General features: G+C 44.6%; 1 protein-coding gene and 1 non-coding gene across 2 annotated transcripts in view; both read left to right on the forward strand.

The window, feature by feature from the left end:
* The window catches only part of TRIM44 (tripartite motif containing 44), a 112,776-nt gene that overhangs the window by 68,693 nt on the left and 27,144 nt on the right, over positions 1 to 16,939 (forward strand). The window lies entirely within an intron of this gene.
* LOC114501186 lies at positions 16,176 to 16,314 on the forward strand. Its single transcript, XR_003684944.1, has one exon. It is a non-coding gene; the product is annotated as a small nucleolar RNA SNORA29 (small nucleolar RNA).

The raw sequence follows: 16,939 nt of genomic DNA on the forward strand, positions 1-16,939 counted from the left end.
TAATAGAGGTGGGACTGTTTCACGGAGGTCTCATTAATGTGCTATTCATCAGCAGAGAACAATGTAACCTTTCTCTGCAGGGTCAGGATACAAAAGGCTATTGGAATAATTTTCTTCTTCTGTTTTAAGAAAATAAATTAAACACTGTCTAGAAGTCTAGATATAGAAATTGAAATCACTGAAGACAGAAAAACAATGTGTCCACTCATTCTGGAATCAATGTAACCTGTCATTTCTGTAGGCTTTGTACCTTTATTCATTTACTTAACGGATTTTACCAAGTGTCTACCATGTGGCAGGCGGTGCTAGATGTCGGGGCCATAGCAGAAATCAAAACCAAGCCCAGTCCTTTTTCTCGTGGTGCTTACTGTGTAGCGGTCGGTCTGTCCTCCAACTTCCATGGGTATGCATCTGTTCTGCGTCGGCTCAGCTCTCTGTGAGCTTCAAGATTCCACAGCCTGCTAAAAGGATGTGCAGTTATGAATGGGAATCCCCCAGTGCAGGGCTTCCCAGGTACATTGGACTGAACACTAATTGTTTGAATTGTTGATTTACTTTTCTAAACCAAGGTTCAGTGGTCGAATAAGTTTGGCTAATGCTGCTTATTCTCCCATCTTTTACAGTTCCACAAGCACGAAGGTATAATAAAGGCTGTGAGTAGCTCTGCAATGTCAGGCCTTCAGTGGAACCCCTCTGTCCCTCCGCTTTCTCATCAGTCATCCAGGGGCAATAGCGCCCCCTCTGTCTGTGCCAGGGGTCCAGCGAGATAACACATGTGAACAGTTGTATGTAAGAAACGTAAATGAAGCCCTGTGCCCTTCAGAAGTATTCGGCACTAACCAAGGAGAGTAGGATTGGATGATGTAAAGTCACAAGTCTTCTTACGATGCTATTCATTAGACTGTGATTGTATTTACAACCTGGGGTTCACACGTAAGTCATTTAAATAAACATTTACCAGAAATAACAAAGGAAACAAGAAAATTGATCTTGATTGAGCACTGTTAACAACTTACAGGGTGCATACAGACATCTCATTTCTTTATTTTGACAAAGGTGGCAATGCTATTCCCTTATTACATTGATGAGCAAATTGAATGAGAGGAAGCGACTTCTTCAAGGTTGCCCAGCTGGAACTGGAAACCATGAGAGTCAGGACTTAAAGTACATCCTTCTTATTCTCCATCCACTGCCTTTGCTCTCGTCGCTGCTTTTGTTCAAGACATAACTCTTGTTTCCTCTGCCCTCTCCAACACGCTTTTTACCCAGAACTTCTCCTTCTCAGTAAATGGCATCGCCACTCTCAGGCTGGTAACCTAGGAGCCATACTCAACATCTCTCTTCTTCACATCCTGTATCCCGTTGATCGGCGCATCCTGTCAGATGCACCCTCAAGTGCACATCAAGCCCTGGAACTCAGTGCACCACCACCCCGTCCTGGTCAAGCCATGCACATTCTCCAGGAATCCTGCTGCTTTCCCCCGGTTGCCATTGACTCTCCCTTACCCCCTCCACCCATCACCATTTCATTGTTGGCATAGACTGGAGTGATCTTTCGTGACACAAAGGACATCATATAATTCTTCCATTTAGAATGCTCCAGGAGGTGGCATATCATGTCTGGAATCGGCTTCAGAATAATCTGGGCAGAAGGGGGCCTAGAAGTCATACAAGAGGCAGTCCCACCTGCCTCTCCATCCTCACACTGGCCGCTCACTTCAGCCACCTTGCATTCTCGCTCTTCTTCACACAGGCCTGGCGCTCATTCAGCTTCAGGACTTCGTCCTTCCATTTCATTCTGCCTGAATGCTCACCCCAGATCTTCACGTGGCTCTCTGTCACTTTTCCCAGGCCTCTGTGAAGTCTCACCTCTTGGGCCCTTCATTTCTTACCCTGCCTTGGTTATCTGCATGCACGTGTCACTACGTAAAGATGCTAATGTATTTCACTTATTTTCCTTCTCCCCCACTAGAAAGTAAGGGTTCATTATGGGGACAAACACTTTGTCTTTTACACCACAGTGTTTTTAATGCCTGGAACATTATAAGCAACAACCTTTTCAGGAAATAAATAGCTAGGCAACCTTGGTTGTCTAAGTTGCAGAGAGAACCCTGGTTTGGAATAGGAAACCTTACGTTTACTTGATCACATTTTCAGCCTGTCACCTGGTAGAGTTCATTTACCTTCAGCTTTTGTTTGGGAGTCTGCTTTTGTTATCCACAAAATTCCTCAAAATGGGGATAACAAGGTGATAGAACTTGGGGAGATGGGTGGGGATTAAATAAGCAAATGTTTATGAGTCCTTTGAAGATAGTAAGGTGTCCCAGACAGGCAGGAGAAAGCCTGTCTGTCTTTCAGAGCCTGGTCCTCTCAAGGGCAGCACTGGGGCGGGGGTGGGAGTGGGGCTTACACAAATCCATTTCTTCAGTGCTTCTCTGCATCTCCATCCCCTTAATGCTTGGCAGAGATTCTGCTCTGGCAATATTAGAATCATAAGTCCAGGCCCTTTGATCCGTCCTCAAAACCTGGCCTAAAGAACAGCTTGCCCATGCCATATGGTTCCCAAATGAGTATGTGGAGTGATGCTTACGCACCATAATTTTTGCTAAGAACCAACTAATAGCGAAGTATCTAGGGGCAATTCACTTAGGCGGGGCTCCCCTAATGAGAGGAAAGTCTTTCTTGATTATTCTCAGTCTTGTTTCTCAGAACATGCCAAATTGTGTTTAAATCAATGAGTAACACTGTCATTACAAAAACCAGAGCGAACCTGAATGTTCTTTGGAATGAGAAAGGCTCATCCTGTGCACTTGCCACATTGATCAGAAGGAACTGGCCCTTCTGTCTTAAACACTGTATGTGCCCACATGACCATGACTCCTTTCAAAGATTCGTATTCTTTACAGTCTTCTGCCTCCATGGTGGTCTCAGTAGTTTCAAACTCCTTCTCCCCAAACCTCATCTGAGAAGCCATCTTTCTTACCCTCTGGCCATTGTAGGCTCTTGTCATTCTAAACCATTCCTTTGTCAATAGAAACAGGTGAGGCAGTAAATGTTCTGGCTGCTGTGAGTTGTGTTGTCACTTGTAGCATGGGTCCTACAGCAGTGAACTTCTTACCAGGTAAGTAAAATCTAGTTGTTCACACAAAACACGGACAGGGAAGTGGTTTCTTCGTGAAGAGGAGGACTGGACTATTCTAAGGGCCTAAGCTGCTGCTCCCTCTACTCCCAGGTCGAGGGGAGCGGGGACAGAGGAGGAGGAGCTGTTACCTGCTTCTGGAGGCAGCCTGCTGCCTGAGACAGACTGTAGGACCAAGAGGCGTCCCAGTAGAGGACGCTGTGCAGTGAAGTGTGGGGCTGGGAGAGCCGTGCCTCCCTGCCTCCGCTTAGGTCCTTTCTGAATGGAGTCAGATTACAAATGTTGGTTTTACATTGTGATGATGAAAGGGGGAAGAAAAAAACGGATTTCCTTTGCAACAGCTTGGATGGAGCTGGAAAGCATTATGCTAAGCGAAATAAGCCAGGCAGTGAAAGACAAATATCATATGATCTCACCTTTAACAGGAACCTAAACAACAAAACAAAGAAACAAACAAAATATAACCAAAGACACTGAAGTAGAGGACAGGCTGATAGTGACCACAGGGGAGAGGGGAGGGAATTTCAGGGGAGAACGGGAAGGGTTTACAGGAACAAATTTAAAGGACATGTGGACAAAAACTAGGGGGAGGGTGGTAATGGGAGGAGAGTGGGGAGGTCTGGGTGGGTGGGCTGGAATGGGAGTAAAAGGGAGAAAACTGTATTTGAACAATGATTAAAATTTAAAAAATAGGAAAAAAACGGATTTCCTGTCATAGTAATTAGTAAAATTACAATAGGATCAACCCACTGATACTTAGTAAGTGCCTAGTAAGTGCTAAGCCCTTTATCCACCAATACTGGCCTGGGCCTTGAGGCTTGTCCTCAACGGTAATCTTTCAGGTGCACAAAAGCTAAGGAGCCGTTACTGTAAGAACCTCAGGGAACCCTCTCCGCCTCCTTATAGACCTTGTGGAAACAGCATCCCTGCCGGCCAGTGTCCCTGCTGCCTCTCTGGCAGCAGCTCCCGTCACTGTTCCTCTGGTGCTCTGCTGTCGTGGAGACTCAGCTGTCTGTCTGCTTTTTAAGCCGTACAGCTCCTACCTTTCCTTCAAGGTCCAGCTTGCTTCCCTCCTCTTCCACGAAGCCTTCTTTGATCCTCTAGTTTTCACAGTTCAGTTTTGGACTTACCACTTTCCTCTCACACCAAGGGCCCATGAGCTTTTCAGTGCAGCATCTGTACTTGGTATTTCTTTATCTCAGTCACACCCAGTAGGTCTGTTATACTGAGCAATACTTTGCCACGTTCCAAACTTGGAAAATGACAGCCTGGGACACATCACCCCTGGCCATTCCTTAGATAATAATGAACACGGCCATAGTAGCTAACACTGACTGAGGGCTGACTGTGCTCCAGGCAGTGTTCTGAAAGGGTTCTGGGTCATGATTCCATTGCATCCTTACAGTAACCTCATAGGGATAGAGGTTGTTCACGCCCATTTTCCAAATGAGGAAAATTTAAAAATGGAAAGATTAAGTAATTGGCCCAAGGTCACACAGCTAGCAAATGGTAAAGAACCAGGGTCTGAATCAAAGCCATCTGGCTGCAGAATCCGTGTTCTCAGCCGCCTCCCTCCACCGCCTTCTTCGAGTCTCCACTGTAGGTTTGCACTAAAATAAGCAACTAGATAAACAGATAAAATCTAACATGTTTTGTGAACAAAAATAAACAAAAGTTTTCCCATGCACATCTGCTCCAAAGCAGGGTTCTAGGCTAACCATTCAAAGCTCGTTTCTTTGCTGTTTTCATTGAAAGCTGCGCCTGTGGCCCGCCTGCTCTGTGGGCCTTTCCCGAGGGGCAGGGATGTAGCGGGGAGAGCTCTGGGGGAGTGAGCCGGCTCTCAGGGCTGTGCCAGACGAGCCCCTGGGGAGGTCCGGGTGGTGCTCTCTTTCCCGTCCTTGGCAAGTGTTGGCCGCACGGGCCCGTCCACGACAGTGCCACCTGGCCAGCTTCGGACTCGCGTGCCTTGTGCATGACGAGTCTTTGGAAGGAGTCACGATCCCGGGGGAGGTGGTGCAGGCTGCTGTCTGAGAAAGCGGAGTGTGAACTTCAGTGTATCATTCTGAGATACTTACCCAAATAGACAGGCATTTTGTGCTGACTCCTCCTTTTCCAACTGTGGCCTGACAGTTTCTTCTTTCTTCTTTTAAAACAATCTGCCTAGAGAGTGTTTCTCTTCCTCCCTGCCTTTGAGTGATAGGACTAACATCTGGGAGGGAAGCAAGCGATCTCTTTCTTCAAAGGTTATCATCTCCATCAGTCCCAAAAGTCACAACCAAGGGGATAGCAGAGGTTAGTCAAGATTATAATAGATGAAATTGCCAGACAACAATAACATAAAAAACACATAATTAAAAACGAAACGTGTGTTTCGAACTCGAGCAGTTTTAAGAGTTCTCAGAATCAGTGTGATGCACTGGCTGAGGACTGTGGGCATTGTAGTCAGGGGTTTCGGCTCTGAGTTCCAGCACATCGCCTGCTAGCTGTCTAGCCCTAGCCCTGCTGTTTCAAGTCCCTGGGCCTTGGTCTTCTCCCTGGCAAAATGGAGGCAATAGTGTCTAAAATGACGTTACTGTGAGGATTAATGAGATCATCATTACTCATTTAGTGAAAAATAAAACACCATCTATTGAGTGCCTTCTTGCTGCAAGGCATGTAAGTACATGGGATGTGCAGATGTTCCAAAAATCTCAGTGGCAAACCACAGCAGCACACACTTACTTCTCTCACAGGCTGTAGTTCCACTGTGGCTCAGCTTCAGGTCTGCTCCCTTCTCCTTCATTCTAAGGCCAAGGCCAAAGAGCAGCCCGTACGTGGGGCACGTGGGGCACGTGGGGCACTCTGGCAAAGGGAAAAGAGCAATGACGGAACCATGCAGCCCGGCCCAGCACAGCAGGGGATCCCTGCTGAGGCAGAGTGGGGGGTGGTATCAGGTGGAGAGAAGAGTCCTGAAGGCCCGCGAGATTAGAACATTGTTGCAATGATCCGGATGAAAGGTCTTTCGTTCTGGACTTGGATAAAAACAGCAGCAGTGGGGAGAAACGAAGAGGTGGGGGAGCAAGGGTAGGGGAAAAGAAGAGGTCTTAGCGAGTGGCTGCACTTGAGCGCAGTAAAGGAGAAAGGTGGGGCTAACCAAGAGCACTTGCTTCGTAGCCTGGCTGTGGTACTGCTTGGTTATATAAACTCAGACAAGCCATTGAGCCCTCTGGGCTTGAGTCTGAACATTTACACAAAAGAGGCCTGACTTTGATGTGGCCCCAGAGATTCCTTTCAGCTCTGCCCCTCTATGGTTCTAAGACTCCAAGCTCTTTGTCTTAGGAGACCACAGACTACTGGGGGGGTGCAGAGTGGGGTGGGGAATCGTGCTGCTGGGAGGGAAAGTTGGTTTGGCAAGAAAGATGTTACAATGACTCTGTTTTGCATTTGTCTCAGCCTTTGAGTTATGTGGTGTCTTTCCTTTTTGCCTTTGCTTGTAGCCCTGCTTTCTCCTTGGCTTTGTTATGAATCCATAACGGAGACGGAATTTATTTTTCAGCTCCGAAGTGAGATCCTAGGGAACACATAGGGCCTTGAGGTCAGGGGACTGATACAGCCTAGTATACAATGTTTCTCAAGGTTCTTTTGATATCCTGGCACCTTGTACTTTCTTCTAGCATATTCCCCGGTATGATAGCATCACAGCGTCAGCCTGGGACTCTTGGGAGAAACCTTATTCTCCTCCACCCTCACATATTCATAGAATTAGAAACTTCTGCTAATTCTTCCTCCTTCTCAAGGGTATGCTCCGCCTTTCTTGCATCCTTTACTCATTCTTTCCCTGGGAAGACGAGTAACTTGTCTGATTGGTGTGAGTCTGGCCTGTCATTTGACCTCTCTCCTCCATTGTGCAGGGTTGACACGTTGATAACCACTGCTCCGAAAAGACCACGTGGCCACATCCATCTCTTTTCCCTTTCACTTTCTTGAATCACGTGGTTTAGGTAGGATGGGCCATTCTAGCTCTTTTGCTGTCCGATTCAATAGGCAAATTAGGAAGGAATTGCTTCTGATGGAACCCTGGAAGTCTTTGTTCCAACTTCTCCATCAGTAAGTGAGTAAATTAAATCGCCCCTTCCTCGGGATGCAGATAACTTTAATTCAGTAGGGGAGGTAGCAGGAGGCACCTGCCGTGTAGCCTCAGACGCCAGTCTGCCTCAGTCAGCACTGCTCTTTATTAATTGGGTCTCCATCCCCAAGAGTAGTACTTTGATCAACGTTTATCTCCTAAAGTCACTGCGCTCCTCGTTTGAAATTAGAGAACACAGCGAGTAAGTGACACTGTGACCTTCAGCAGAGCCCTTTCAGCATCACGTCACAACTGTTCATGGCTTTCTTCCCCCGCCTCAGCTTTACCAGCAGGGAGGGCAGTCACTGGTAAAGAGGAGACTGCTTTCTTGCCACAGTCGTGCCGAGCGGCTTTCAGAGCCCGTTGCCAGCAGCCAGCGTCTGCTTGGCCCACAGGCGCTGTTTCCAGGAAACTCGGTCCAGCTCCGTATCCTGGCATTCTAAGCATTTCAGGTGCTGGGTTTGTACTTTTTTCAGATGGCCATTTCAATTAAATGATTACTTTGACTTTCAGTATTAAATTCATTGTGTAGTATGAGCTCAACGCAGATGAGAGTTGTACTTGATAGTTCGAGAGATTTTAGTCTTCCTATCCCTAGCCCCAACTGATGTCCCGTGCAGTGTTTTGAAATACAACTTTTTAACTGAGATATTTACGTTTTAACATGACATTGGTACTTTATTTTAACTAAAATTACAGGCTAACTCAGTTGAAATAGTTAAATCAATTAGTGTGCATAGTTATAACCCCAGTTGATTTGTGACAGAAAAAAAATTAATTTGTACTGTTTCCAGGACAGAGCCCACGGGACGAAGCCAGTGGGCAGTGAGCTGCCCTGCCAGCATGTGTGCCGGCCACCATGCAGGACACCGCGGATGCAGAGCGAGCCTCGGGCCTTGCTCTCAGAGCCCCGGTAGCCTAATTGAGAAATTAAACTCATGAGCAAAGCACTGTGATATATGAGAACCCACACAGAGAAATGTGTCCATTGCTAGGGTTAGAGGCAGAGTAAAACATGCCTAATTGTTCCTAGGAAAGCAGGAGAGATTACAAAGATGTTGACCTATTCCAACCAGTGACCTGAACAGCTACACAGCAGAAAGTTGATTGGTGGAAGGTGGAGAATGGACATTAGAATATTAAGATCCATTAGTTACAGAGGGATTTTGAACCATGGTTCACAAAGAGAAAGGTATGCTCACTCTCACCATTCAAATCCTTTGTTAGCATGTTGCTTTATTTTGTAACAGAGCTTTGCCATCATTTATCCTTTTGGTTCTCAAAAGAGCATGGACATAATGCAAGTAAACTTGGCATACTTTGAGGCTTCCATGATCTAGGGCTTTTTCAACTTTGATGTTTCGTTCATTCTATCCCTCTCTTTCTGTACAATCTAAAAAAGATTTAGTATTTTTTTAACCATCATCTACTCTTTCAGTTGTTTTCTGTTGTAACTATGGCTCCTGTGTCTCCTTGTAGCAGAGACTGATTGTAAGGAACAGAAATCTACCCAAACGAGTTCAGGTAACATGGGGTATGGGAAGGATATGGTACACTTCACAGGACTCAGTCAAATGACACATTTCTGTGCCTTGTGGACATAGGAGTAGAAATTGGGTAGGATTGGAGATTGCTCCCTCAGCCTCCGTTCTTTCTCCGTTTCTCTCTCCTGCTTCACTCTCTGCCCTGTGGAGCAACCTCACCTGCTTACTTCTGTCTCTCCTCTTGCCCAGTAATTTCTGCTTTCTCCGGCACCACTCGGACCCTAGCTCAATGGCAGTTTTCTGATGCAGGATTCAATACTGCCTCACCACAGTCTCAAGAGAAAACCCAGCCAATTTCATCTGTCTGTTAATTAGCTGTCCTTGATTTAGGAGTGCAGGGTGGAGGAGGAGTCTTGTTTATAGGGCTTCTTCTCCCCAGGGTGAGGGCAGGGCAGAAGGGTAAACAGGGACGGATAGGCAAAATTGTATTATATATTCCATAATGCTGCCCTAGAAAGGCAAACTCTGGTGGATAATCTAAGATGGTAATTTAGTTTTTCCTAACACAGTTTTAATAGTTAACACAACAGAGCTCCCCAGGGTGCCCATGTCCAGTGCCCACCCTGAACCAGTTCCGGTGGTTACACACCTGCTTTGCACAGATAAGTAGAATAGTGATCAGTCAGTCAGCATGTGGCTCCCAGCAGCACCCCATTTCTCATTTGTTGTGTGTGGCCTCTTACAGGCCAGGGCATATGAGAACAACCATGAATTTGGGGTCACTGGAATTAGTTCTGTCTCTTGCTAATTCGGTGGCCATGACCTAGTTCCAACTTTTTAGAGCCTGTTTGTGGATTCACAAAACGAGGTTGGCTTGTCCCTCACCAGCCCCACTAGGTGTTTGTGAAGAACACATGATAAAAGTGTACCGAAAGATTTTGTGAATAGTAAGGCACTATCCAGATGAGTTCCCTTATTGACAAATTACGTAGAGGTGAGAACAAAGATACCGTATTTTATTTTGACGTTTAGCACGAGGTACTGAGAAGCAGACCCCCTGACATCTGCTCACCTAAAACAGGGCATGGCTTTAGGCAAGACTCATAAACACACCGACTTCCTGGTTCCTCCGCTCCGATCCCATGCTCTCAGCAGCATCCGCGTTCTTGACTGGGAGGTAGGGCGGGCGCGCTCCCGGATCGGTGATCGGTGCGCAGGTCAGCATGGCCCCTGTGCGTGAGAGAGGACCTTTCGTTTTACTCATTGTTGAACTGGAACTGTTGTAATCATTATAATGTTGTTAATTAACATTATGAAATCTAGGGTGTTACATTTAATTAGATGGTGATGCTGAGAGGAAAACATGGATCACAAGTTATTCCCATTTTGCAATTGAATAAAGGCTAAGTAATTTGTAGAAGGTCACTCAGACAGCAAGTTGAAGGGCTAGGATCCAAGCCAGTTCTGTCTGACTCCAGATCCTACATATTCCCACCGTGCCTCACTCCCGCCGGATCGTAGAGCGCTTGTTCTGTCTGCTGCTGTCTCACTGGGGGTCTGTGAAGGTAGAGAAAAGTCTGTACGCTGTTTTCACTATTTGGAAAATTGTAATGGGGAATTTTACACTTAGCTTCAATAAGGGCAGAGTTATGTTAACTGTCCCTCCTTCTCCGGGGACCTGATTTGCCAGTTATTGATTATTTAATTCATACAAGAAAACTAACTAAATATTCAAAAATTCTGTTTGTTAGACAAGGAGTTGCAAATTCTGAAGTCCATGAATGGCATATGGGTACCCTTGGTGGTAAAAAGATTGTAAAATATGGTCTCATTCTAAAACCACAAACTAATAGGTCATAGGCCAAATCTGGCTTAAGGTTGCATTTTGTTTAGCTCATAATGTATTGCTTCAATTTTTGAATTAGTGACCAGCCTTTAAAAATTATATTTTACGTCAAAAAGCATATTTTTTTATCCTTTGAAAATTTACAAGTTCTGCCAGCACTGAATGCACATTTCCCCATGACACTGAGCAGCTGGCCCCTTCGACAGGACAGGCACTTTCCATTCACCAGTCTCCACCTGGCCCAATTCATTCATTTCGCTCATTCACGTTACCTCCCAGGCACTTGCAGACATTTGAGTCTTGAGGCCTGGGCTAGTTCAGACTCCTCATTATGTTGTTTGGTTATAGAGCTAAACCCATTCCCTGGCAGTAATCACTCACACCTTTTGTACCCTGTACGATTTTATTGGTCTTCTCTGTGTGTTATTTTAAGGTCATTCATGCAAACTTGTCGGTTTGGGGGGCTGGGAATGCAGAGAGGAGTAAGACAGAGCTCCTGCCCTGAGGAAGCCCATAGTATAGGCTTTCTTTTTAATTCATGAAAGCATCTAGCACCCTGATATGTACCAAATTCATGTTCAGGACCTACTTGCTGGAGTACAGTGATTACAGAATGAGGTTTGGTGTTGAGAAAACCCTAGGATAGAGTGCTGGCCCACCGTTTTTTGCCCACCTAGGCAATTTGTGCAAGCACTTCAACTTCAGTTTTCTTGTCTGTAAAACTGGGTAATCATAGTACCTATAGGGTAAGATAAGGATGAGTGACCTGAGGCTCATAAGGGGTTGGGCACAGTGTTTAACATTTGATAACTACCAGTGTATGGTAACTCCTATTAGTCGGACTGCACATGCATGCAGTTGGCACTCGGTTGATGCTTGTTGAATGAGCAAATGCATAGGTAGAATGAGCTGAATGTAAGGAATTAAGTCTGTTCAGACAGTCAAATAGCTGTCAAGGATGATGGCACCACTAGGGTCTCCAGCAGCCTGGAGAACACAGATTTTTTGATAGCTTTAAGTGCCCTAGTTTTCATGAGACTAGAAGCACATGATGTGGCAGAATCACCACCCAAAGTGCTTTAAAACAGATTTACCAGTTCACTTCTGTGGAAAAACATCAACCCAAGTATAACGTATGAGTAAGTTAACATAAGATTGGGGAGCGAGGAATAACTCTCTAACAGCCTTCCAAGGTACACTCGTGCTCTTGGGCCTTGAGAATGTATCCAGGACTTCAGCACTGGCCTGTGGGCTAGCCTCCCTGACGCAGCATGTTAAGATTTCTCTGTGGAGAATCACTGCAGTTGCTAAGGTGACTGCTAGAGTGGGAAAAAGCATTAGACCATTTTCCCAGGGCTTCTGGACTGCTTCCTCTTTTTACAGCCTTAAGGGGCAGGCAGAGGGGAACAAATTTATTTACTTTCTGCCATCACTGTCTCATTTAATTGTTACACTGATCCTCTGAAACAATTTACTGTACAGATGAAGCTCAGAGAGATTAAGGGATATGTGCCAGTTCTTGAACGTCTGTAAATGACGGGACCAGGGCTCTGGCTCTTTCATAACTCTACGTGGCCATCCCAAACCCGCCTCACCACCTCTAGGTTTCCAGGGTGGCCATCAGCCCATTGTTATTCCCACTCCCAAAAGGAAACTCAAGTAAAGGCCAGCAGAATGCCGAGTGAATACACACTGCCCACTTTCTTCTTACTCATTTTCGACAGATGTTTATTAAGCACCTACATTGGGCAAAGATCTTGTTGCTGAGAATATAGGATAAACAAGAGTGATGAGATCCTATCTCTGGTGGAATTGAATTCTAATGGAAAGAGATTGAAGGGAAAAAATCCAGTAAACCACTAAAGGAACAAAATAATTTCAGATAGCAGTGCTAGCAAAGAAATGAAACAGGGTGATTTGACAGAAAGAGACGAGGGAGAAGAAGGTACTATAGATAAGGTGTTCAAAGAAGTTTTTCTTTTATTTTTTTAAAGATTTTATTTATTTATGTTTAGAGAGGGAAGGGAGGGAGAAAGAGAGAGAGAAACATCAATGTGCGGTTGCTGGGGGCTGTGGCCTGCAACGCAGGCATGTGCCCTGACTGGGAATTGAACCTGAGATGCTTTGGTTTGCAGCCCGCACTCAATCCACTAAGCTACGCCAGCCAGGGCTAGGTGTTCAAAGAAGTTTTATGGAGGCCACTTTCGAGCTGAAACCTGACTGAACGAAGGAGCCAGCCAAGCAGAAATGGGCGCGGGAGCATTACAGGCAAAGAGGCCAGGGGCTGAGGCTGGAGGCTCAACACTGGCGACTGTCAGGGAAACCCACGTTACCTTCTAGACCTGTTTTTAATGTAATGCTCATAACAGTGGAGCATGTTTCTGAGTTGTAATCTGAATGATAATCAATACTACATTGTTTGACATTATTTTTTCTGGGTATTTTGGCAGTGGGGCTTGTCATCTTACTTCAGGAAGGCTGTGGTCTATGCAAGTCATAGAGGCAAACTGGATTTAGAAAGAGAGAGGACACAGAGGGTTTACATCTCTTTCCTGGCAGAGAACCACATGCGACAGGCCCGGCCTTAGGTCCACACTGCATTCAGGGATGATGGTAAGGACCCAGATACAGCCAAATGAGCAGGAAATCTCTAGAAGCCCCAGTCACATGGACATTGCTCAGATACGTAGGAAGGGGGCCATTGGATAATGTGAACATCTGTTATGGTGCCAAATGGGATTATTCCTGGGATGTCTTTGGTTATTACAAGGGATAAATTCTAAAACAACAAAGAAGAAAATAATTTTTGTAGAGGTAAGTGTGGGCTAAATGACATAAAATAATTTTAGGGAGTAGGAGTAGAGGAATGTCATGAATTCAAACAAGGGTCAAGTGGAATAACTTTTAAAACCAAAAAAAAAAATCACTGCCTAGGACTTCCGGTCAAGCTGGAGGCATAGGTAAGCATGGTTCACCTCCATGCACAATTAGAGCAAAATAAGAAGTAGGCTACAAAACAAATACCATCCAGATATGGCAGGAAACCAAGCCATGTGGATGTCTGACAACCAAGTATTTAAAGAAGCCTCACTCATCCAGACAGGTGCCTTTTCTACAGTAGGGCCATGCTCCTAAGACAGGGAGTCAAAGCAGCTCTACCTAATACACAGAAACCAACACAGAGAGGCTGTCAAGTTGAGGAGAGAGAGAAATATGGTCCAAATGAAAGAACAAAATAAAACTCCAGGAAAAGAATTAAATCAAATGGAGATAAGCAACCTATCAGATGCAGAGTTCAAAACACTGGTTATAAGGATGCTCAAAGAAATCATTGGGTACTAAAACAGCATAAAAACAACCTAGGCAGAAATGAAGACTGCATTAAACTAAATAAATAAAAACCCACAGGGTACCAACAGTGGAGGGGATGAAGCTTAGAATCAAATCAACGATTTGGAACATAATGAAGAAAAATATTTAACCAGAACAGCAAGATGAAAAAAGGATTTTAAAAAACTAAGATAGAATGAGGAGCCTCTGGGACATCTCCAAACATACCAACATCTGAATCATAGGGGTACTAGCAGAAGAAGAAGAGGAGGAGACAGAAAATGAAAATTTACTTCAAATAATAATGAAAGAAAACTTACCTACTTTGGTGAAGGAAATAGTCATGCAAGTCCAGGAAGCACATAGAGTCCCAAACAAGTTGGACACAAAGAGGCCCACACCAAGACACATCATAATTCAAATGCCAAAGGTTAAAGATAAAAAGAGAATCTTAAAAGCAGGAAGAGAAAAGAAGTTAGTTACCTACAAAGGAGCTCCCATAAGACTATCAGCTGGTTTCTGAAAAGAAACTTTGCAGGCAAGAAGGGACTGGCAAGAAGTATTCAAACTAATGGAAAGCAAGGACCTACAACCTAGATTATTCTATCCAGCAAAGCTATCATTTAGAATGGAAGGGCAGATAAAGTGCTTCCCAGACAAGGGAAAACTAAAGGTGTTCATCATCACCAAGCCATTATTACATGAAATGTTAAAGGGACTTATATAAGAAAAAGAAGATCAAAATTATGAGCATTAGAATGGCAACAAATTCACAACTAGCTACAACTGAATCTAAAAAACAAACCAAGCAAACAAGCAGAACAGAAACAGAATCATAGATACAGAGATCATTTGGAGATCAGCTGGGAGAGGTAAGGGAAAGAATGGGGGGAAAGGTGCAAGGATTAACAAATACAAATTGGTAGGTACAGAATAGACAGGGGAAGGCTAAGAACAGTATAGGAAATGGAGAAGCCAAAGAACTTATATGCATGACCCATGGACATGAAGGGGGGGGGGGATTGTGGGAGGGAATGGGGGTACCAGGGAGATGGGGGCAAAGGGGGGAAATTTGGGACAACTGTAATAGCATAATCAATATTTTTTTAAATCACTGCCTAGACCTATGCTTCCCAACCTAGAATTCTGAAAGTAGTAACAGGAATTAGAAAGCTATTTGCAGTATTTCAAAAATATGAATGGATAATAAGGCTATACAGGCTATTGTTTATTTCATGTTCTTTCAGGTCATTCTTTTGTTGGTTGATTCAGTATTTCAACAAATAATGAGTTACCTACTGTGTGCCAGGTCTATGCCAAGTGTTAGAAATTTTTTTAATGGCTAAAATAGGGATCCTTGTGGTTGAGACATGTTAACCACTTGTGGGGCAAAGAGACAAGTAAATGCATCATTACAAAACGGTATAACATGTACTGACAGAGAGGTTTGTGGAGCACTGTGAAACATCCAAAGGGTTGGGGAATGCTAATCCAGCTGGGGGTAGGGTCTTGGAAAGCTTCCTGGAGGAGATAATTAGTAAATCTAAGTTTACAGGGCATGTATAAATTAGCCAGATGGGTCCAAGGGAATGATAATCTTGGCAGAGAAAAGATCATATACTTACATTTAAGGCTTTTAATGCTCCAGAGTACTTATGCATTGTATCAGAATCGAGTTCAGTTTTGAGTAAGAGAGAACTCTGGTGTCTGTAGTTTTAAGAAAACAGGTCTATCTGTTTCACACAGACCGTTTGGAAGAAGGTGACTGCCTGCCGGTGTAGGTTCAGTGCCTGATGTCAGTACTGCCTCATGTCTCTGAGACTCCCTGAGCTCCTCCTCCATGCTTGTTGTCTTGTGATTAAAAATGGGCTGTAGCTTCGGGCATCAAGTACATTTTCAAGAATGAGGGAGAGATCAGAAGAAGGGGCACACCTCAATCAATCAGAAAAGTAAACACTTTGCTAATGAACAACCCCCCCAAAGCCAGAAGACTTATGCTTCTGTATCATGGGCTTGAACTGGGCTACATGCACCCCCGCCCCTGGGGTAGAGCAAGGAGAGTAAGCCAGAAATGACTAGGTCAGCCAACCAATATCTGCCAAATACATTTCATTTCACATGGCCCTCATAACAAGCCCCTGAATTAGGAAGAGCAGGTTTTATTAGCTCTACTTTATGAAAGGAGAAACTGACATTTGTAGAGCTAGGTGATACCTAAAATCACAGTTTTATTTAGTGATAGCAAAAAGAAAAGCAAAAGCTAATGTTCAATCTCCCATTTGACTACCACATTTTCTCCTAATAATCGATTTTAGTGCCCATGCATATGAGGTAGATTAAAATTGCCATGATCTGAAAAGGGGGGTTTATTTGTGTTCTCCTCCTGTATGAAATGGCTGAACAGAAAAAAATAAAAAGAAAAGTTCATGTTCATTGTATGCTTATCGTACACCGGACTCCCTGCCAAGCACTCCACGTAGGTGCTTTCACTTCCTCCTCATACTGTCCTGCAGGTGGGCTGCCCTGATTTTACAGGTGAGCACTGTGCGGTGTGAGGAGGTACTGACAGACATGCTCCGGATCACAGAGCTAGCACATGGCGGAGCCAGGACTCAAACCTCAATTCTCCAGAATGCCAGCCTAGTGCTCTTCTTGCCTCGTCTGCCTTTAAACTGTCATAACCATCTCCCTGGGGCTGCATCCAGTGAATGTGCCTTCTCACTGACATTGCCTAGAGCCCATGAAACCACCCCGTGCCCCTGTTACTCCTTTTAAGTTATTTGACACACTCGTGTTTCTTTGTTATTGCTTTTATGGACACAGAATCCAGCAACACATTATTTCAAATGTCCTGCCATTAGGAATGTAGTTCTTTTCATTGCAATAGCACTGACCATCATGATTACATTTTGTATCCGTGCAGATGTCACTGTGTTTTCGATGCTCCATTCTGATTTATGTTGGAGAATGAGCACTTAAAGTATTGCCCAGCCTCCTATTACTCCAGAGGAAATGAGGGACACCATGTGTGTGTG

Source organism: Phyllostomus discolor, chromosome 6 (assembly GCF_004126475.2).
Source record: "Phyllostomus discolor isolate MPI-MPIP mPhyDis1 chromosome 6, mPhyDis1.pri.v3, whole genome shotgun sequence".
NCBI lineage: Eukaryota > Metazoa > Chordata > Mammalia > Chiroptera > Phyllostomidae > Phyllostomus > Phyllostomus discolor.